Below are 22,979 nucleotides of genomic sequence, written 5' to 3' on the forward strand. Positions count from 1 at the left end.
AAGTTAAATAAAGGAATTTTAATAATTTATATTTTCCTTCTTCTTCCCCTTTGTTTCTATTAATCAACTAGTGCTTTCAATGAAATCAATCACAAAATCACTTATTATTTTAAAAGTTTATCCATTTCTGTCTCCTAAAGAAAGTTGTTCTTAACCTAATCCTTTTAAGATTTTTGTATGTGTGAATGTATACTCATTATCAACAATGAGACTTTGAAAATAAAAGCATAACAGGAAAATTAAATTAAATTTGCATATATACATAGATATGTATGTATATCTATATCTGCTATATTTTATTTATTCATTTTTCTCTCAAGAAATTAGAATGATGTGAATTAAAATGCCTATAAAATACTAACAGTGGAAAAAAGTGTGACTGTAATTTTATACCAGAGCTTTCAGGATGTTTTAAATTTAACTGATCTGTTTTTATAAACAACCCTGTTAATTTATCTTAAAACTTTTGCAAATATGGATAACTCATACAAGCAACATTTTTTCAACTATTCCAAATGTTTTTAGAATAATCAGTTATTCCTACAGGAGCCATTTCCAAGCATACAAAAGCAATTCCTAGAATATGTACCATTTGGTAACATCTACATGGCGTTTACTTTTTTCTTGCATTTAGTTCATTTTTGCACCCTCGACTTTATCTATTTGACATTTTACCAGATGCATAATTTTTGTATGAGAAAAGTATGTTTACATAATTTTAAAAACATGAATCAACTTATCAAATCTAATTTTCCTGAGTTCAAAATTGAGAACAGAAAATGGTAAAATTTGGCTGTGTCTTAAAATACTCAGTTACCTTGCCAATTTTTTACTAATTATTCTGAAATTAGGTTTAATTTTACAACCAAAACATAAGACCCAAATTCTTAACTATCTCATTTGAAAACATATGAGTCTGAAACAAGTGTCTTATACAAGCTCAGATCTAAAATTGAATTTCAGAAAGATACAAGAATAAGGTGCTATGAAATTAAAGAACATAATCTGGTGGATTTTTATTTTTCTGGAGGACCCTTTCTCCAAGCTGTTGAGCAAGGTATAATTTTCACTGGAGCAGTTCTGTACTATTTCTGCAACCAGGCATTATAAAAATGTTTTTTCCCATTCAAATTCTGCAACAAGCTAAAGACTTATTGGGAAAAAGAAAAGACAGCTTCTTGATTCTAAGAATGATCCAGAAAACACCAATTATGGTGCAAAATTAAGGTTTAATATTTCCAAATATAAATATATATTTTTTCTGTATCCAAGATAGCAATAACCAGTTATTGCAAGGGCATCTGCATTTTAACAGAGGAAATGAGGTAAGCCATAGGAATACATCTAACAGCAGGACTTCAGGCATCAGTCAACAAGACATGGGAGGTCTTCCTTAGAAAAGCAGTGATTTGGCAGAAAGAACTCAATGTCAGACAGGCTTGACTTGACTGGTGGCTGAGCCACTTACTAATTCTGAAACAAGAACAGGGCTTCAACATTTTTCTAAGCCTCAGTTTCCTTATTTCTTAATTTAAAAAAAAAACACTTTACGTGGTTATTTTGATTATCATTTCAAACAAGGTAAAGCAGGAAGTAGGTAACCAATGCTAATCTCTATGTGATCCTGCTCAAAAAGTTGGTTTTGCCATCTTTAAAGTATGGAGTTCTCCACCAAAGCTCTGGCTGAAGAGTCAAATATATATATAATTCAAAGTAGTCTATATATTCCTGGCAAATGATACTTTAAGGAGATTAAAAGAGAACAAAAGGAATGCCATACATTAATTAAATACCTGCCATATAACCAGACACTATTTCTCCAAGCATAATATATGATAATTCATTTATTCCTGAGGAGTACCCTATAAGATAGGAACTATTTTAACCCCATTTTTCTAAGCATAGAAAAATGAATTTAAAGCCAGAGAGTTTAGTCATTTTTTCCAGAAGCCCTATCGATTTTAGCGAGAAATGAGATCTAAAGTCCATGATTAGATGAATTTAATATTTTTAAGTTATTTTATTATTAGGATATATCCCACAAAATGTGTATATTAAAATTACCCTATTTTGAAATCGCTTGGAATTTTATCTTCTCATGTGATTATACCACCTACAAAACATGTTTAGGTTCATTTTTAAATTTTTATTCTTAAGGATTATCCTTTTATTTAATTATGTAAAATATTTCCATAATCCCCAAATTAAGCAAAGCTATATTTTGAGAAAGCTAGCTTTTCAATATTTTTAATATTTTATTTTTAATATTAACAGATATGTTTTATTTTTATTATTTTTATTTTTAATATTAACAGATATATATCTTTTTTTTAACTAAACAATAGCAAACTGCACAACCTTTCTTTTTGCCTGGAATTTTTTCTCCTTTGGATGGGGATATTAACATTTATCCTACCAGTCCCCTGTAGATAGGTACCTAGGTTTCTTCCAGTTTTTGATATTACAAATAGTTCTTTGAATAGCTTTATGCAAACAAAGTACATATTTTTGGTGATATATGTTTGAGATAAATTTCTAGAAATACCATTTCTAAGTCAAGAGGTAAATGGATATGCGATCTATCCAGATATTTTGAAATGTCTCATTATAGTGTTTGTGTCATTTGCAATTTCACTAACAATGTAAGAGTGCTGTTTTACCATAACTTCTTCAGCAAAGTATGTTGTAAGACTTTGTGGTTTTAATTTTTACTCATAGTGAGAAATCATCTCAGTGAATTTTTTTCCTCTCTTCTCTTTTCTCCCTTTATCTCTTTTATGGGTATAAAACCAGGTTAGTATTACATGATCTCAATCCCAACACCCAAACAATCAATGATTTCATTAACTGTGGATACATTTCCAGCGGGACAATCATGTTTTTCCGGGGATTCTAATATTTGGAATTTAAAATACTAGTCTCTGCTGTCACATTGAGATGAAGTTGATCCATGGACCAAGAGCATCATTTTGATGTAGCCAGGTTTGACCTATGGGTACAAATAGCAGAGTAAACAAATTCTTTGGCAAAAAAAGAAACCAGAGGTACAGAGAGCAACAGAAAACGAAATCAAATGCCCCCAGATGGACAGAAGGAGTCATGTTTATTTGTGTGTCTGATCAAACAAAACTCAATGTGCAAGAATATGGCTTTCTTCATCTTTCCACAAGCAAATGTAATTTCCATTGTGGGCTCCTCTCCGTACTGATATTAGAAAATATTACCTAGTCACTACCTAAACTTAGCAGAGATTACTTTGCTCTATCCTGATTTTAAATTTCATAAGTTTAGGATTTAAACTCAGTTAGTTGAGGAGACACAATGTTAATTTAGAACTTCTTCCTTCTCACTACGGAGGCTCCGGAAGCATGCAGTCGTTCATGGAATTGGTGGCAAAGGGAATCTGGTCCTTGACCATCTCTTAAAACTAGCCTCCACCGAGATACAACACTTTATATTTGGTCATTTTCACCATGTGCTATTAATGCTAAGGTCCCTAGGTTTACCATGGTGCCTGTTGTCCAAATTACAGTAACAGAAGTCTCCTTCCCTACTTGAACTCCAAAGCCTTTTGCAGTCTCTGGCTGCCTTCTTCCACACTTCCCTGGTATCCTGTGAGTCTTCCTTTAGGCCTGACTGCCTACTCTATCCTTGCTGTCTTACAGCTGTGCATCATTTAGGGTGCAGGGCTTCTTTGCAAGGCTGATGGGATCCTGGGCTACACCTGGAAGCATAGGCCAAGGTATTCTTGCTTTAGGATCCCCTCAAATTTATTTTTTCTGTTGTCATTTCCTCCCCAGGGTCAAGACTCAAGGTTCTTTAGGACTTGGAGGTTTTGGTTCACGACAGTGATTAACACTCCTGTCCTCCTCTCCAAATTTGGGAGAAAAATATCTCTTGGTCTAGCCCAGAAAAGGCACTTACTTCCTTTTTGTGTGTGGGAAGAACTATGCACATCTTTCCAATGAAGCCATTTATGTAGGTCACTCAGGCAGACAATAGCAAGACTGTTTCCCCTGGTTCCCTTTTCTCCCACTCCTTCCCTAAAGCAAAGCACAAACAGACTCTGTGAGCTAAAGGAAACGTTTTGGTGCAGAGTTACATGTATAGTTGCCTGACCCATTAGTCATCAAATCAGACAAGTCCACTCTGTGAATATAGACGACAGAAACTGTGTTTACCCAGCTGCTACACCTATACTTGAACTTCTAAAGTGGGCAAAACTCTATAGCACTTTAAGCTGTGACAGAGCTGGCTCTTGTATTTAAAAATAACATATAAAAATTTAAAAATTGAATGGCTGGATGTGATTAAACAGAAAAGGGATAATTCAGATTGAGTTTCTGTGTTGGTTGTGTCAGGTTTTTCACATGAAATATCTCGTTTAAGTCTCATAACCATAAAGCAGCTAACAGATATTAGCTGCTTTATTTTGGGGAAAAGGAAACAAGATTGAGTTACTTAAGTTATAATGAGTCCACTGTTATGGGTTAAATTGCATCCTTTCAAAAGATGTATTGAAGTATTAAACCCGTGGTACTGTGAATGTGATCTCATTTGAAAATAAGGTCTGTAAAGGTATAATCAAGATTAGATGAGGTTATACTGAATTATGGCAGGCCCCCATATCCAGTGATTTCTATCTTCCTAAGGAAAAAAGATTTGGAGACAATCAGATGCACACAAAGGGAAAACAGCCACATGAAGTTGTAGACAGAGATTGGAGTAATGAAGTTAGAGCTGAGGAATGCCAAGAATTACCAGCAACCACCAGAGGCTAAGAAAAGGCGAGGAAGTAGTCTTCCCTAGAGCCTTCAGCAGAAGCCTGGCCTTACTGACAACTTCAAACTTCTAGCCTCAACTGTGAGAGAATAAATTTCTGTTATTTTAAGCCACTCAGCTTGTGGTAATTCGTTATGACAGCTCTGGGAAAACTAATAAGATCCCCCATTCACTGAATGCCTACAAGGTCACAGACATTCTCCTCACCATCTATTATATGCTACTTAATTTAATTCTCATGCCAACCATCACCTCTGCTACAGATTGAATGTTTGTGTCTCCCCAAAATGTGTATGTTGAAAGTTAATCCCCAGTGTGATGGTATTTGGAGGTGGGGCCTTTGGAAGGTACTTAGGTCAGGAGGGCAAGGACTAGTGCACTTACAAAATGGACCCCAGACAGCTCTCTTGACCCTTCTGCCATTGAGGACTCAGTGAGAAAGACAATTGTCTATGACCCAGGAAGTGGGCCACCACCAGCCACCAAATCTGCCAGCCCTTGATCTTAGATTTCCCAGCCTTCAGAATTGTGAGAAACACAAGTGCTGTTGTTTAAAAGCCACCTAGTCTATAGTGCTTTTGTTATATCAGCCCAAATGGACTAAGACAACCTTCAATTACAGAGATGACAGCAAGGCTTAGACAGGTTAGGTAGCTCACCAGTGTCACACTATTTCAAAGTGATAGGGCCAAGTTTTTAAAGTTCAGAGTCAAAGAATCTACTATACTATAAATGCCTTTCTAGATTCACACAGCCAGAAAGTGAATTTGAAACCAGGTTTTCAGATTCGAACTCTTATTGTTAAACAGAATAAAAAGCTAAAATGCCACATTTTCACTACAAAGTTGACATTAACAAATAGAGGCTTGTAGGGATGTCATTGTAAGGTTCTAAGCATGACATATTAGACAAAGAATTATAAAGAAAGATTGCAATGGAAATATGCTAGTGAGATAATTAACTTAACTATCTTAAATTATTTGGTTTTGCTGCAGTTGTCTTGCATTAACTCTAATCACACAAGATGCAGTTAACAAAGATCTTTTTTGAAATTTTTCAATTTTTTTGTTACAGAAGATTTCAAAAATATACCAACACAGAATAATATCAGACACCCAAATATATAACATATGACTTCAATAATTATCCATTCTTGACCAATCTTATTTACATCTCTAGCCATCAATTCCAACATAAATTATTCTAAACAGAACTCCTATATTATACCATTTCAAACACACACACACACACACACACACACACACACACACACACACACACACTATTATCTAATTTAGGTATTTCTTCCTATAGAACCACTGTAGAAAAGGGAAAAAGAAAACGAGTTTACCTGACAGGTAATCTGGCACCACCTGCTCCCTACTGTAGCTGGACCAAAGGTTCTGTCCTTCTGCTTCTCCCTTCCTGCCTGGAGAAGGACTCAGGCTACCTTGCCAATCTTAATTCCTCAAGAAAAGAGAGTAAGTCCTACCAAGTCTAACTAAGAATTAGAAGTTCTTTGCCGGAGAAAGAAAATGGCAGCATTCACCCCTAGCCATGTTTTTCTAACTCTCTTGATAATAAGAATCACCTGAGATTCTAATTAAAACTGAAGGTTCATTCCTGCATATTGCCCCATTGAGCAATAAAATATGGAAGTATAATTATTAATTATTTATCTGAAACAAAATACACAGAACTACAATTATTTATTGTTTATATGGAATTCAAATCTGCTGATATCCTGTATTCTATCTGGCATCTTTACTGGTAATGATTAAGAATCATGTTTTTAATATGCACTTCAGGTGTTTCTTGTTACAGTGTCTTAAGTAGAAATTCTGGGCAGTTTCATTTTTAGCCAAGCCTACCCTCACGTTTCCAAGTGACCCTTATAAATGCTCAAATTGGCTGTGTAAATATCACTATCATTGTTAGTTACCACTTACGAATACTTGCCATGACTTGCAATCATATTTATGTAGATTATTCAGCATGTGTCAGATGAAGTTAGTTTATCCTTTGTTGATTATAGCAGTAAATTATTGATTCATAGTTGTTCTTCAAATTTTGTAGATCATAGTAATTGTTTCAATTTTAGACATCAGAAGAAATGTTTCACAACACATGCTGGAAGCTGTAAAAGTGGGTCTTTGGAGGTGGCATGTAATGGTTCTTCTTGACCTTGAATTTATGACATCACTTGCAGCAAGCTCAGAAATGACAGAATGCGCCAGATCTTGACACACTGTTTTGTCCTCAGAGAATCCTCCTCTCTGGAATGTGCTTCTTCTTTTGGTCTGATGAAACACAAACTTCTTGGCTCAAAGGATATATTCAAGGGCCAATTGTTTACGAAAACATTTTCTTGAGGGCTTGAAAGTAGGGGTCTAGATGATAGATGGTGTTTTAAATGCATTTGCCATGTGTGAATCCCTGGAGGATCAGTAATGGAAGCATTTCCAAAAGTATTACCACTAATTAGGCATGTTGGTCTATGAAAAATTAGCCTCAGATACTTTGAAGGCTGGACATGTCAATGATTCCCAGATTTCTAAAGTCAAGGTGTGAGAAACTAATTGCCAAAAATACAAAGATGGATTTAATAAACATAACTGTGTCCAGCTTCAACAGTCTAGAAGCCCAAGAAAATTTCAGGACTTGATTTAACAGAACTTCTATGACCTTTGGTAGCCTTCCATTAAAGAAAAATCAAGCATATTTGATTTAAACAATTCTAGCCTTCAATGATAAATAAAAAGTATCCTTCACAAACATCTGAGATCTTGTAAAGTTTTTATTTTAAAAGGCCCAAATTTTCTCTAGGGTTTTTAAATTATTTTCATAGATTTGAAAGTTTTGGCTTCTCAGGACTAATACACTGGGAACAATGAAAGATAAACTAAGAAACTTTCCTCTCGCAGAGCCTCTGGTTAAAAAGAAACATGATTTCTGTGTTCGGTCAGATTAGTACATGAAATCTACTCAGATTCCACAAAACAATAAAGAATAACTGGCCCCTGACAGTCTCACTATATTTTTACCTTTAAGGTTTTGTTAAAATTTTGGATGATAATGGCTCTCCCCCAGCATCATTAAATGAGATGTACAATCAATCTTGAGTAAATTAATTGAAGAAAAAAGAACAAATGAATGAACATATCTTGAGTGAAGGACCAGCCATTTAATTGTGGGTGAAATTGCTGCTACAAGTTTTTCATATTAACAAGGATGCAATCAGCATAAAGAATGATGATGTTGAAAGTAACATATTTTCCTAACTGCATCAGTTACCGTGAAAAAGCAATAAACAATTCTTAAGAAAACCCTTCTGAGCAAATACTTTGGTTGTCCAAAATGAGGAGGAGCTGCCCACCCGAGTGTTTCAAAATCAGAATGATGACTGTCTTTTTCCACAAGGAGTATGCCAACTCTGAGAAGAGCTATGAGTCGTGTCATTGATTGTATGCAGTTCTTGTTCTTTAAATTTTATTTTTATTACAAGTGTCTGATACTATAAAAATCAAAGGAGGGAAAAAACCTTAACCATTTCAGCAATGAACTCAAGGCCATATATTTGATTTTTAAAAATACCTTAAATCTTGCAAAAATCTTAGCTTTATTAATACTCGGATGTAGTGTTTATTTCTGACTATTTTAGTGCATGTCAGTTTACTTTGGACTATTTCAAGGCTTTCTTTGAATGTGGACATACTTTTCTTTGTTTGACATTAATTCAAGAAGCTTTATTTTACCACAGGCAATTATTTCCTATTGATTTTTACTACTAAACTCTTTCTCTTTTAAGACTAGTAAACTTAAAAATTAGTCAAGCTGTCTTAGGTCTTAGAAACTTGCTCTACCCCAAAATTGATTCCACTTACTTTTACTCAGTTCATCGAGGTAAAGTTTACATACAATAAAATTCACCAACTTTAAGTGTACAATTCAATGAGTTTTGAAAAATGTATGCATTCATATTTACATATTTCCTCATGCCACTTATAGTCAATCTTCTTTCCCCAGCTCCAGCCTCTGGCAACCCCAGATTTGCTTTTCATCACCAACATTTTGATTTTTCTAGCCGTATCTTCTAAATGTTTGTATTTCGCTTCTTTCACTTAGCAATGATTTTGAGATTCATTCATGTTGTATGTATCACTAGTTTGTTCCTTTTGTTAGTGAGTAGAATTCCATTCTATAGATATATCACAATCTGTTTACTCATTGAAATGTTGATAGATATTTGGATACTATCAAGGTTTGGAATATTATGAACATTTATATACAAACATATGTGAGAATATATGTTTTAATTTCTCTTGGGTACCTAAAAGTAAGAATGTTGAATCTCACGGTAAGCATGCACATAACTTTATAAAGAAACTCCAAAATATTTTCCAAGGTGGCTATGGCATTTTTCATTCCCACTAGCAATGTGTGAGAATTCCACCAACAAGAAGAGAAAGACTTTTTAATACTTGAAAGGCAAGGAGAAAAGTCAATCAATTAATTTTTTAAAAAAGAAAAACCTGCCATTTCCTAACTTTTTATATTGGTTTTGTTTTTCCTGATTATGGGTCACATTTTCCTGCTTTTTTGAATTCTTACATTCTTTGAATTTCCCTGCATTCATAGAAGCAGGAAAACATGACCAAATGGTGGGCAATGTGTATTATGTAATTTCATTTTGTTCATTGCTGGATTTTGTTGTATTCTGTTAAAGAGTATTAGAGCTTGTTTGGCCTTTTGTGACTTTCTTTTAAGCTCAGTTAGAGTGGATCCAGAGCTCCGTTAGAGTGGATTTTTAGGTTAAGGCTAACTTAACTCCATTACCAACACAACATTCTTGTGAGGATTCAACCCAGTGCTGCAGGTATTATGAGATTTTTCCACTGTCATTTGTAGGAATACAAACTATTTTCTTATCTGCTTGGATTACTGCTTTGCATTATTTTTATTTTGTTTTGTTTTATTTTTGTTTTTCCACACCTGGGTAATTTCCTCTAGTACGTGCCATAGGTAAGTACTCAGCCAGTGATGAGCTCCCCCAGCACACCACATCCCTGCCCACAGATCTCTGAAGTTCTTTTTCTATGCAACTCCCTCCTCTCTGTCCCACAGATTGTGGCTGTCTTGGATTCCCAAATTCCCAATCTCTGTCTCTACAACTCAGTGAGACTTTGGGGTTCTGTTTGAGTTTCTTCTCAGCTCACTACATCTTGGGAACTGCCTCTAGTCAGTAAACTGAGGGAATTGTGGCACTCACCTCACCTTATTAGGTTTCCTTTTCTCAGTAATCATGGTCCTGATGTCTGTAGTTCAATGCTAAAGAGTGGTGCTACTTTTTTGGGTGGCAGGGGGTGGGAATATGGTTTTCTCAGTCGTTTATGACAACAGGGTTAAACCTGGTCCCTGTTACTTCATTCAAAGCTAGAAGTACAGGTTCTTCAGGTTCTCTCATTTTACTTTCAGATTTAAAAAAAGTTATGAAGTAAAATAATGAATGGAGAGTAATACCAATATGGAATACTGATGTCTTCATTATTATATATTTTTACAAATCCTTCACTAAAACAATTCTCGTGTTGGATTTTTACATGTTAACCTGTTTGTTGAATTTCTCAATACAGCATAATTAGAACTATTTGTGTTGCAATATATTTCAATCATAAGCATTCTTCTTTAACCTTCACTTCTTTCCAGAAATTTTAATTGCTATATTTTATGTGGTTACACTTTTTATATGTAATTATTTTTATCTCATAGTTCATCCTCTTTAATGACTGATATGTAATAGTCAAATTTATCCTAAATTTTAACTTTTAAAAATGGAATTCAACCTTATAATAAATGAAAAAACAGCACCTGGCTCATTCTGACCTTTCTCTTCTTAATTAGTTCCAATACATTTTTCTTCACAATCATTCTTCTTCTGTCTACTCTTTGACTTTATTTATTTTTTCCTCCCCATATTTGCTTTACAATTGTTAGTTACATATTCTAATAAATAAATTCATTTGGAGAAGGACTGCCTGGGTTGCCTCTCAAAAAAGTTTTTAGGTAGGTTTTCATTCAATGAGTAAGAGTTGCTCAATGCTTCATTAAATTTTCATGACCATGTATTATAGAAGGGACAAGCAGAATGGACTCATATTACTGGGAAATGTGAGTTTGTGAGTCTAAAACTTGCATCAACCCCAGTACAAGTAAGATAATTAGGAGGTGAAAGACTGGAAATTTTAACTATATCCTATAATAGATTCACTTCTACTATCTTCAAGTCTAAGTTTTCTTTTTTCTTCTGTGTATACCTAGTAAGATCTCTAAAATACTAGTCATACATAACTTTAAATATGAATATAATTAAACTCTTATCATGAAAACCTATTGCCAATTTGACACACTTAAATGAGATAGCTACACTTAAAATAATCTCTATTCAAATTGTAATAATCTAAGTTACTATATTGTTAAATGGAAATTACTCCAGCATTTTATGACTTTATAAATAAAATGCATAAACCAAAGATAACAAAAAATACAAATCTGAACAGAGAGCACAGAAATAAATCATGTATAAAAAGAATTTTGAATCGTGACAGGTGTGTCACTCAACTAACACAGCAAGGATAGAGAATCCCATAAACTTTGTGGGAGAATTGACCAGCCATGAGGAAAAGAATAAAATTGGAAACTTACCTCACAGTTTGCAAAAAATAAATCCCGAGATTGATTAAAAATATAACCATGAAACCAAAACTCAAAAAACATTTTTAAAAAATGTAAATACCTTTATGACTTGGGGATAGAGAACAATTATGAAAATAAACCTATACACACACAAAAAGTACATAGCATAAAGGAAAAGTTCAGTTAATTTTACACTAAATTACAGTAAGATAGACTTCTGAACAATAAAAGATACCATGGACAAAGATGAGGCAAACCCAGTGGTTGATAATTCTAAAAAAAGATATGCAACCTCACAAGTACCAAGAAAAAGCCAATTAAAGCCATAGTGAGCTACTATTTTGAAAATATAAGATTCATACAAATCAATAAATTAGACAGTACAAATTTCTGGTGAGAATATGTAGGAACAAAAATTTTCTTACATTTGTTGGGAATACAAATTGAAACAATCATTTTGGGTAGCAACTTAGCAATATATAATGCAATCAATATATAAATACCCTATGATCCAGTAAGTTTACTTATTGGTATACTCTGGAGAAACTTTATGAGACACATGTTCAAAAATAAATAAAAATACTTTTATGGCCTAAATTGTAAATAATATCATTTGTAATAACAAATTTAAAAAAACTTAAATTGTTATCAAAAAAGGAATAAATAAATACATAAATTGTGGATTATTAATAAGATAAAGTAATGGACAAAATGGATAGATCTTTAAAATGGATAAATTTTAGCATCTTTAAAATACTTTGAGACCAGGAAGTTGTATAATGTTACAAGGAGTATGGTAGTGTTTTTTAGCTTTTAAAACATGCAAAATGCTAACAGATGAATGATTATAGATGCGTGTACATCCAAGGGTTATTACATGTATACATATTTCCTAGTTTTGTCAACTAAGAGTGCCCAGAAGCAATAACATGCCAAGTAGCAAGAGCATACCTAGTATTCAGATTATAGTTTCTAATAACTTTCTCCAATAAAAAGAAACAGATACCCTTAAAGAAGTGACTTCTAGGATTAATACAGGAAAAATACAAGATAAGCCTGGAGCATATTGTAGTGTCAGAGAGGAAGGAAGTGCTCAAAACAACACAAAATGATGGGGTAGTGACAAAGGTGCCAGCTTGAATGCTCCCAATGGCCAAAGCTGAAGCAATATGAGCAACAAAATAAATGAAGTAGTATTTGTATCCCAAAGCACAAGGTAAATATTTATGAGTTCATACTGATATAAATGAATGCTTAAATAATTAAATATATACAGACATACGTAAATGAGGGAGAAGAGAAATGTGTATAGAAAAGCTCCAAATAATTTGGGTATATCTTCCCCCTCAAAAAGGTGTAGTTTAACTCCCTCTCCACTTGAGTGGGGCTAGACTTAGTGTCTTCCTTTCAAAGAGCACAGTATAGACATTCAGGAGGGGGAAGTGGAAGGGGGAGGAGATTATAATGAAGAAATTTGACAAACACTACTCAATGAGGTGATCTATGTTTACATGATCAGGGAAAAATCATGTTGATAGCATGTACCTTTGATATTATGTGATGAAAATGACCTTGACCTCTGTGACTGTCCTCCTCAAAGCCTATATACCCCAATATAACCAATCTATGAGTGAAACATCACCAAATTGAGGGGCACTACAAAATACCTCTGAGTATTCTTCAGAGCTTTCTAGGTAATCAAAAGCAAGGAAAGCCTCAGAAACTGTCATGGCCAAGAGGAGCCTAGGAAGACAAGATGACTCAATGTAATGTGGTATTCTGGATGGGATTCTGGAATGGAATAAGAATATTAAGTAAAAACTAACAAAATCCAAATAGATTATAAAAGTTAGTTAATAATAATGGATCAATATTTGTTCATTAGTTGTGACAAAGTATCATAATATCTACAGAAGTTAACAATAGGGGAAACTGGGTACAGAGTATGTGGTGACTGTAGTATCCTCAAAAATCTCCTATAAATATGGCCAGGCGTATTGGCTTATGCCTGTAATCCCAGCACTTTGGGAAGCCAAGGCAGGCGGATCACTTGAAGTCAGGAGTTCGAGACCAGCCTGACCAACATGGTGAAACCCCTGTCTCTACTAAAAATACAAAAAATTACCTGGGCGTGGTGGCAGGCACCTGTAATCCCACTACTCAGGAGGCTGAGGCAGGAGAATCGCTTGAACCCGGGAGACGGAGTTTACAGTGAGCCAAGAATCACGCCACTGCACACCAGCCTGGGCAACAAGAGCGAAACTCCATCTCAAAAAAAAAAATAGTTTCCTATAAATCTAAAGCCATTCTAAGTAAGACATTTATGAAAGCAAAAAGACGTTTTTATATTTTTGCTCTTATCCCAAATGAAAATGTCTCCTTTAATCATGTTGCAAGCACTTCTTAATTAAGAAGTAATTTACATTTATACTTTCATTACATGACATGCACAAATTCTTCAAAATTCTCATTTGAAGAGTTCCACTGTTATTAAAAATTATTAAAATTATTATCATTAATTAATACCTATAATTATCTATAAAGTCAAGGAGGTATGTTGCAAAGTAATTAAAGCAAGAAGTAAATGATACTCGCAACTTTTAAATGAAGGGAGCAGTCCTCTGAAATTTCTTTCTCTCTGTCCTCTGTAGTTGTAACAACTTTAATAGGATGTCCAGTACTATAAGCAGATTTGAAACAGTAAATTAAGGAAATGTATACAAGGAGGGAAAAAACAGGAAGAATTAAGGTAGACTAAATGCTAATTCAGGATGAAAATATTTATTTTCATTAATAGGACATGGCTAAGAAACATGAATAAAATGAAAAGATAATCTATTATCTAGGGGGAAAAATAGAAGAAACAAGGGCTAATGTAGCAGAACAGTAAGCCCTTTTCTTCCTCTGTGGCACATAAGGAAGGGCAGCAATTGGGAGTGGAAATGAGAACAGTCCTGGGCCAGCTGCTGCCTGTGGGTGGTGAGCTGTAAACTGTTGCTACTCCCAGCAGATCCCATAGAACCTGCCTCCGGCCTTCTGCTGGAACTCAGTCTTGTTTAACTCAGTATTAAGAACTGTGCTATATATTTCAAGAGCCATAAAACAGGAAAGCCAGAAAATATGTCAATAATGCTCAGTGAAATTTATAACCCTTCCCCAAATGATTCTGTTGACCTGCTTTATTTCATGCTGTTCTTTCTAAATATCCTATTTCAATCATCCAACTTAAAAAAAATCAATTATTTCCTATTGCATGATCTGACATATGAAATTAATGCCTGCTGGTGGTATTTTTTAAGCTTTTAATTTCATGTCTTGCCAAGGACAGAATTTATTATGTTTTCTATGAAAACCAGTTTTTTAATATGTTCTTCTCACAGTCAATATAAATACTGAGAATTTTATGATGCATTATTTTCTAAACTGAACTTTTAGAATGAAACTTCTTCATCTTAAACTTTAAAAGAGAAGGGCAAGTATTTTATCCCTTTGCAATGTTAATGTCTTACCTTAGAATGAGCCAAATGGTGTTACAACAATAGGAATGAAATGCAGTATAACTTTAGATAGAGTACTATACTTTTTTTCCTTTTTTGGTAATTCAATTAAGAGCACAAATAAAAGGAGTATAATGCAAAATTTCTGCTGATTTTAAAAACAGCTTTTTTGAGGTACAATTGACATACAACAAACTGTACATATTTAAAGTATACAATTCAAGTTTGAACACATGAATAAACCCATGAAATCATCACTGAAAGCAGTATAATGAATGTACTCATCACCTCCAAAAATTTCCTCATGCCTTAATGTAATCCTTTCCACTTCCCACTCTCCTATTTCCATGCAGCCACTTATCATGTTTTGTCACTATAAATTAGTTTGCATTTTCTAGAATTTTATATAAATGTAATTATAAAGTGTGTACTCTTTTTTGGTCTGGCTTCTTTCATTCAGCATAATTCTTTTGAGAACAACCCATGTTGTCTGAGAAATAAAAATAAAATCCTAAGCCCCCCAACTGACTGAACAAACCCTCTCTTGGCTAGGGCACCCCAGAGAAACTTAAAAACTGAATTTGGGCCATGACAAGATAGGAGGTTGAACACACCTCCTTATACCTCCTCCTTCAGTAATCGCCATTAGGCTATGAGTTAAATAGAAACCAGCCCTTTTGAAAGCTGTGCTTTGCTGCTGATCTACACAACTGACCTGTATTTCTTTCTGACAAAGGACCACCAGTAATAGACTGCTTTTGGTCAGTTTACAGAGGCTGCACACAAAATGCCTTTGCTTCTTCCATTTCACCTCTTGATGCACACAGCCTAATTTTCATGCATTGAAAGTGAACATGGGACATATGTAACATGTAAGTTTGCTTACTATGCATGTATGCATGCCCCCTTTGTGAATAGTTATAACTTCTCATATAACCTGTTTAATATGCATACTTAGATGACTCATTCAGCATAAATTTCTATGTCACTCTTCTCTATGAATATCTGCTTCTGGTTTCTATCAGAGGCTACATTTCCCCAGTAGCAACCCTTTATAAAACATAGAATTCTCTACTCTAAGTTTATGAACCTCATGATTCTTCAGCTGACATGTTATGCATCAACAATTCTTTGCTTTATTTTGCTGCATAGTTTTCCATGGATTAGATACCACCATTTGTTTATCTTCTCACCTGTGGATGTATATTCAGGTTGTTTCCATATTTTGGCTATTACAGATAAAGCTTATATGAACATTTATGTTCAAATCTTTAAGATATCCTCTTAAGAGAATGAAAAGACAAGCTATACACTGGGAGAAAATATTTACAAATCATATGTCCATCAGAAAACTTGCATCTTGAATATATAAATTGCATCCTGAATATATAAATAACTCTCAAAATTCAAAAATAAGAAAACAGATATCCCAATAAAAACAATGGGCAAAAGATTTTAAGAAATATTTCACCAAAGAAAATGTGAAGATAGCAAATAAACTCAGAAAAAGTAGCTCAGCATCATTAGTTATGAGGCAATGCAAATTCAAATCATAATTAGGTACCAGTACATACTGATTAGAATGACTAACGCTCCAAGTGCTAGCAAGGATGTAAAGGAACTGGAACGCTCACAAATTGTTGATCTTAATATGCAATGGAACAATTCCTTTGGAAAACAGTTTGGGGATTTTTCAAAAAGTAAACATATACCTGCCATATGGCTCAGCTTGTCCAAATCTAGGTAGTTACACAAGAGAAATGAAAGAACATGTCCTTTCTGCTGAGTTTATTCACTCTAATGTTTGTTTTTCTAATCATTATTCAGTTCGATTCACAACTACAGTGATATCTGTGCTTATCAGTTTACCTTTAGATGTACAGCTACAATATTAAGCTATTTTATAAAAGTGTGCTGAACATTTTTTACACTGCAATAAAAAAACCTTGCCACGTGGTTAATTCCTACTCACTCATCATTTACAAATATAGTTTACCATCAAACAACATGGGTTTGAACTGCAAGGGTCCACTTACAGGCAGATTTTTGTTAACCAAACATGGATTGAAAAATACAGTGTTCTTAGGATACAAAGCAGGCATATTGGAAGGACCAACTTTTTGTGTACTCAGTTTCCTCAGGGCTGACAATTGGCCTTGAGTATGTGCAGATTTTAGTATATGCAGGTGTACTAGAACCAACCTCCTGTATGTACTGAGGGACATAACTGTAGTGTTAATGGCAGATCTTGATGAATTTCTTTCAGTAAGCATCTAACTTTAACCCCGACAATGAAGTTAGTAAATTTTCCAGTAGCCCAAAAGTATATTTTCCAAAGTTGTTGGTGCAAAACAAATCCTTTATTTAAGGATGGTAGTAAAATGCAGCTGAAATAGACTATCTGAAAGCCTACAAAGATAGCTTTCTTCAATTGTATCAAGTTAGACTATTATGTTAGTTCTATTCAAAGGATGGATTCTTTATACCTTAGACATAGCAAGGAAGAAACATTAGTATATTTGAAAACAAAATTGTCTATAATTTTATAGAAATTCTATCTATAGAATAGAGATAATAATATTTCCATCTCACAGGGTTGTTTGAAGATTACATGAGATAAAGAGCGTAAAGCTCAAAGTGAATACCTGGCTATGGCCAACACTCGCCGAATGTTTTTCTTTAATACTGTCAATAATAACTCTTTGTTTTGTTAAATGCAATTCACACAAATATGCTAGTGATAAAATTAACTGAGCTAATATTGTTCCAGATATAAGTGAGAAAAGTGAATTCTGGTAGATTTATTATATATGCCTCAAACACATTTTCATTTTGGCATAAATATTAAGAAGCACTAATAACTAAGGAAGGCCATTCAAATACAAAAGTTGAGACTCTCGGACAGATATGTAAAAGCATTATAGATGATACATTTTTAATCAGTGTATCTTTTGTCTTCGGTTTAGTTGCTAGTCATGACTTCATCACTTAAGCAGATGGATAATTTTTTCAAAACTCAAAATTATAGTTTTTAGTGCATTTGTAGTTTTAATTTTGTTGATTTGTGTTTCAAATTTGTACTACCTTTCTAGTAAAAATCTTGAGAAATATTGGCAGGTCAGAAGCACAGTTCATGAGATACATATTATACAAACATGGATCCACATTCTAATTCTAAGTTACTAGTTGTAACATCCTTGCCTCATTCTGAAAACTAAGTATTTTGAATAACATAAAGGACACTAATTCAATCATTAAAAAAAACTAAGTTTCATTTTAAATTGCCTCACTTTGACACTTATGGTGTTATCTTCCCAGCATATTTCTATAACCTACAATTATAGTATCACATTGTGAATAAAGCTCATATTTCCTAAAATTAATTCCTGACACTAAAATAGAATGTTGCTATTGTGCTCAGACATTTAATGTTTTTGACAGACTTGCTATATCTATGAAGTGGAGTTGTATTTCTCAGAAGTATTTTTAGGAATGTTTAGCTATGTCTTTTAAAATTCCCCAGTGAACTGAAGAGGGCAACAGTTACTTAGTGGATGCTTGGTCCAAATACGACATTAAAAAAAAAAAAAAGCTTCCATTATTACTACTAGTTCTAATATTTAAAAGGTTAAATTACAAGTACTCATAGCCAATATTTTCATTGAAATTCTATGACATATTTATTTTTATCTTAAGGTTGTATTTATTGATACACAGAGTTTCATATTACAATTTATTCAAAATAAATAAAAGTAAAATATATGTTTATAGAATTTTAAAAAACATTAGATATTCATTCTAGCATTTATAAGCTTTTAAAATGCGAGATAATTTCACAAAACACATCTCTACATATAATCAAGTATTACATTGAATCCTTTTTCTTGTTAAAAGATGTAGTAATTTATTTCACTTCATTTTATTTCCTTTTGGTTGATTATATTAAATTTCAAACTTGTAATTTTTAGAAATTTCTATGGCAGAACCCGTAGCATTCCCCTGCCAACCCCAAACACTTCATATGCAAGTATAATATGGAAGTATCATCTTCTCTATAGTTTCCTAAGCAGTTAGGTAACCTGTACCAGGCATGAGCACTTTTAAATGACTGAAGGTCCTGAAAAGTTCAAATCTACACCTATAGACAATTCAGAAAATCCAGAGGTTAACTGCTCTTAGCCACTAGGATGGAATCAGAGACATCCCCACAGCAAATCACAGCTGCTGACATTCCCACTCCAAAGCACCAACTCATCATACTTAAAGGGACACCTAGAAGCCTCTTTCTACAGCCTTCTGATCTTTATGCTATCTAAAACCTACAAGCATACTGTGGGTGCTACAAAGATATAAGAACACAGACTTGGAAATCAAAAGGGCAGTGTCCAAATCTTAGCTCCAACACTTGCTTGTTAATTGGGCAACTTTAACTTCTCTGCATCTTATTCATCTACAAGACAGGAGTATAAATAAAAGTATCACACGTTGTTGTTGTTGTTGTGAAGCTTAAAAGAGTCTAAAACTTCTATAAGCAAATAGGACAATGGCTAGCATTATTCTTCAAAATGTATGTTTTAATGCATTATGATTTTTGTTTTAGGTTTTGTTCATTTATTTTTAATAATTATTCTGGTAGGCAAACAAATTTTCTTTTGGAAATACATTATGAGAAATTTTCTTCTGCTAATGTAATTGATTGCAATCCTGTATGAAAATATCCTTCATTCAATAAACACTTATTGCATGCCTACTACATGCCAGACACCACACCAAGGGAACCAGTTGAGAAGTGTTTCAACTATAAAACTTGAAATTACCTTTAAATTCAAATGACACTGAAAACAATATGCATCCCCAAAGTGCTGTCTGAGAAGGTACAGTTTCTTTGCACTTTTAAGAGGAGAATGGAAAGTCATTCCCTTCTCATTCCCTTCTAATTGGAGAAGACATCCACAGAGATGCATGTTCTCATAGGTGGAACATACAGCCCCATCATGAAAGGAAGATGCATAAAAATCAATGCCCAGGGCAGAGGTTTACAAGCCTGGGCATCCAACATGGAATGTGGAAGGCCAAGGGTTTCTTGTTTTTAGGAGTGGTAGAGGGGAAAGGATGAAGACTTATAAAACATGATACAATGCCAACTGAAAAAGAGCAGAGCACAAAAGTGTCTCTGTTTTGGTTATAATGTTTATGTATGGAAACACTAGACAAGAAAATAGAAAAATGAAAGCAGCTGATACGTCAGCATGAGGAGACGGCGAGTAAATTTTTCTTCTATTTGATTTATTGTATTGTTACTATAATGTTATTTAGGCAATAAATACAATTCAAGAGAAAGTAAAAATTAAGACCAAAAAGTAAAGACATATTTTAAAACTACCACAAGCAAGTGGAAAATTATCAAAGTGAAATAAATTTGAATCAAATATCAAAATGAATTTGAATTAAAACTATCAAACTGAGTTATTTATTTAAAGCATTATCCTAAAATATCATCTAAAACAATCCCTAACATGAAAACAACTTATAGGTCAAAATGGCATTAATTTATTCAACAGACATTCTTCCCTTACTGCTCAGCTCACTTTTTCTCTCCATGATGAGATACAAGTTGTTGGAGGCTCTGCTTCCTTCATTCTCCCCTCCCTGGGGACCCCTTCTGCCACCAGAGTTCCATGTCACCTCTGGAGCTCACAACTCACCAAGGGATCCATACTTAGTGAAACCTTGACACAAAGTTAGATCTAATAAAATCGAGTTTTGTTAAACATCTGAGAACTAGCCTAGGACTACCTCTCATTTGTAACTTTATTTCAAGGAAAATGATACTTACTGGGTAAATTTTCCCATGAACTCCAAACTTTCAACTTTCAAGGAAGCTTTCAGAACAAAACCTAGTCTAGCCTGGGCCCTGATTATTCTATATAATTCTTATATTCAGACATTTTACTCAAACATCATATCATTCCAATCAATCAATCAGCCTCAGTAGTCAGATTTCTTCCAGAATCCTATGGAACTACAGGACTAGTACTTCTAAATGTAGTTGTTTTCTTTCTAAATTTAAGGAATGGTTAACATCATAGGCTATCATATAGAGGACAATAGCTGTATATCTCAGAGATATGGTTAACAACATGGTAAATGCATTTTCACCAGAATTCTGACTTCTGATAGATCAGGACCACAACTCTGCTCTTATGAACACAAGAATAATACTTACGTTCTATGTCTTTTCCATTATAGGTATACAGAGAACTAATCGGGGAAATTACTTAATCCAGATTGTAACCAAAGTCATACAATTGCAACATCATTTAAATTAAGTTTCACTGGACTAAACAATTTTGGAAACTAACATGTATCTGTTCCATTTTTCCTTTGATAACTTTTGATAACCTAGGTATTTACAAAAAGAATAATAAGGCAATAATTACCTTTAACCTGCTAAAAGCAGTACCTTTGGAGAAATGTAAAAGGAAAAACTTCAACTGTTCCTTTTATTAATGATATTTCTTCACCAGCACAGACACCAACATACTCTGGCAGCTTCCACAATCCATATTGTGTTAGCATCTTCATTCTATGACATTATTATGCACTTTCTTATGTGTGGTTACATGAGTCTTCTCATCTGTATATTTAATCTGTCAAATTATATTGCTGTTTCCTTAGAATGAACATGGCTTTTCTTACTTTTGCACATCCCCTTACTGTCTGATTGCTTGAGATCATCTTCATGAAATAGTTCTTAAATAGGTATTTTAATGGTTTGTTTAAAGATACAAAAAAATTCATATAGTTTTATAATTTTACTACTAAGAATAAAATATATATTTGCAGAAAAATCAAATTACATCAATTTGGATAGCTGCCCTGATGAAATTGAATGATTATTTGGCTATTAGCAACATATGATTCGACTATTAACAACATATGATTTGACTATTAACAATATACACGCCCCTGTATCTGCTTTGTGCTATTTTAAATACACTGCATGTACAGGCTGAGTGCTATGGCGAGCCCTGGGGATTCCCCCTTCAGGACTGCAGCACTCATTTCTCTTGATGCTGGTAGCGTTTCCTGCTGATGTTGTGCACTTAAGGCTCTCTCCTGAAATTGCCTTAGACCATGAGGAACTGCCTCACTGACGGCTATCGCTCCCTCCACAGAAGCAAGCCTTTTCATTCTTGCCTCAAATGGGGACAACTGAGAAGGGCCACCCTGCTTTCAAGAGCTCCATGGGATCAGCTAAGTCCTGTGTTGTATTTGCATCACAGTTCAACTTTTCCCTCTGCAAAAGCCTGCCTCCCTCACTCTCTTAAGGAGTGTTCCCAAGGCATTACACAATAAAAACCCTTGCATGCAAACCCCCAAATCTGTGTCTGCTTCCTGGGAATGCAACCTGTAACAATCTTTCCTATCTTATGATCGAGAAGAAAATATAATATGGGAAAGATGAATAATTTGTCCACAGGCAAACCTTGCACCCAAAATATCTGCATCTGGTATTCTGTGTTTCCTAAGTGAAAAAGAACAACAGCTAGGATGTTTTAATCATTTTATTTCCCTTGTGGTTGCTTAGTCGGGGCACTCCCTCGTCAGGTATTAAAGCTATGTAACTTCATTAAACATGACTTTAGAAACTCCTTACCCACAATGTATGTGCCAAAACAAATGTACTGCTGTCCATCAAGCAGACCTAATGAATATCGGATAAGACATTTGATGCACTATTACATGATGAAAAAGAAAAACAAATCTATAGAAAAAGAATGTGTAATACTTCCCTTTACTTTATGTGCAGCATAACCCAGAATTTGAGACAAAAATAAAATCACATATTCATTTTTTCCCAGTTAATTTATCAAACTCCAAAATTGCCCTTAGTAGTAGTAGGCACACTCTCTCAATTCTGAGGCTGGGAAGGGATTTAAAAAGAAGTTAAACTGCATCTTTAACACTTTATTCCTTTAAACAAGCCTGAGGCAAATAGGATAA

Source organism: Pan troglodytes, chromosome 5 (assembly GCF_028858775.2).
Source record: "Pan troglodytes isolate AG18354 chromosome 5, NHGRI_mPanTro3-v2.0_pri, whole genome shotgun sequence".
Taxonomy (NCBI): domain Eukaryota; kingdom Metazoa; phylum Chordata; class Mammalia; order Primates; family Hominidae; genus Pan; species Pan troglodytes.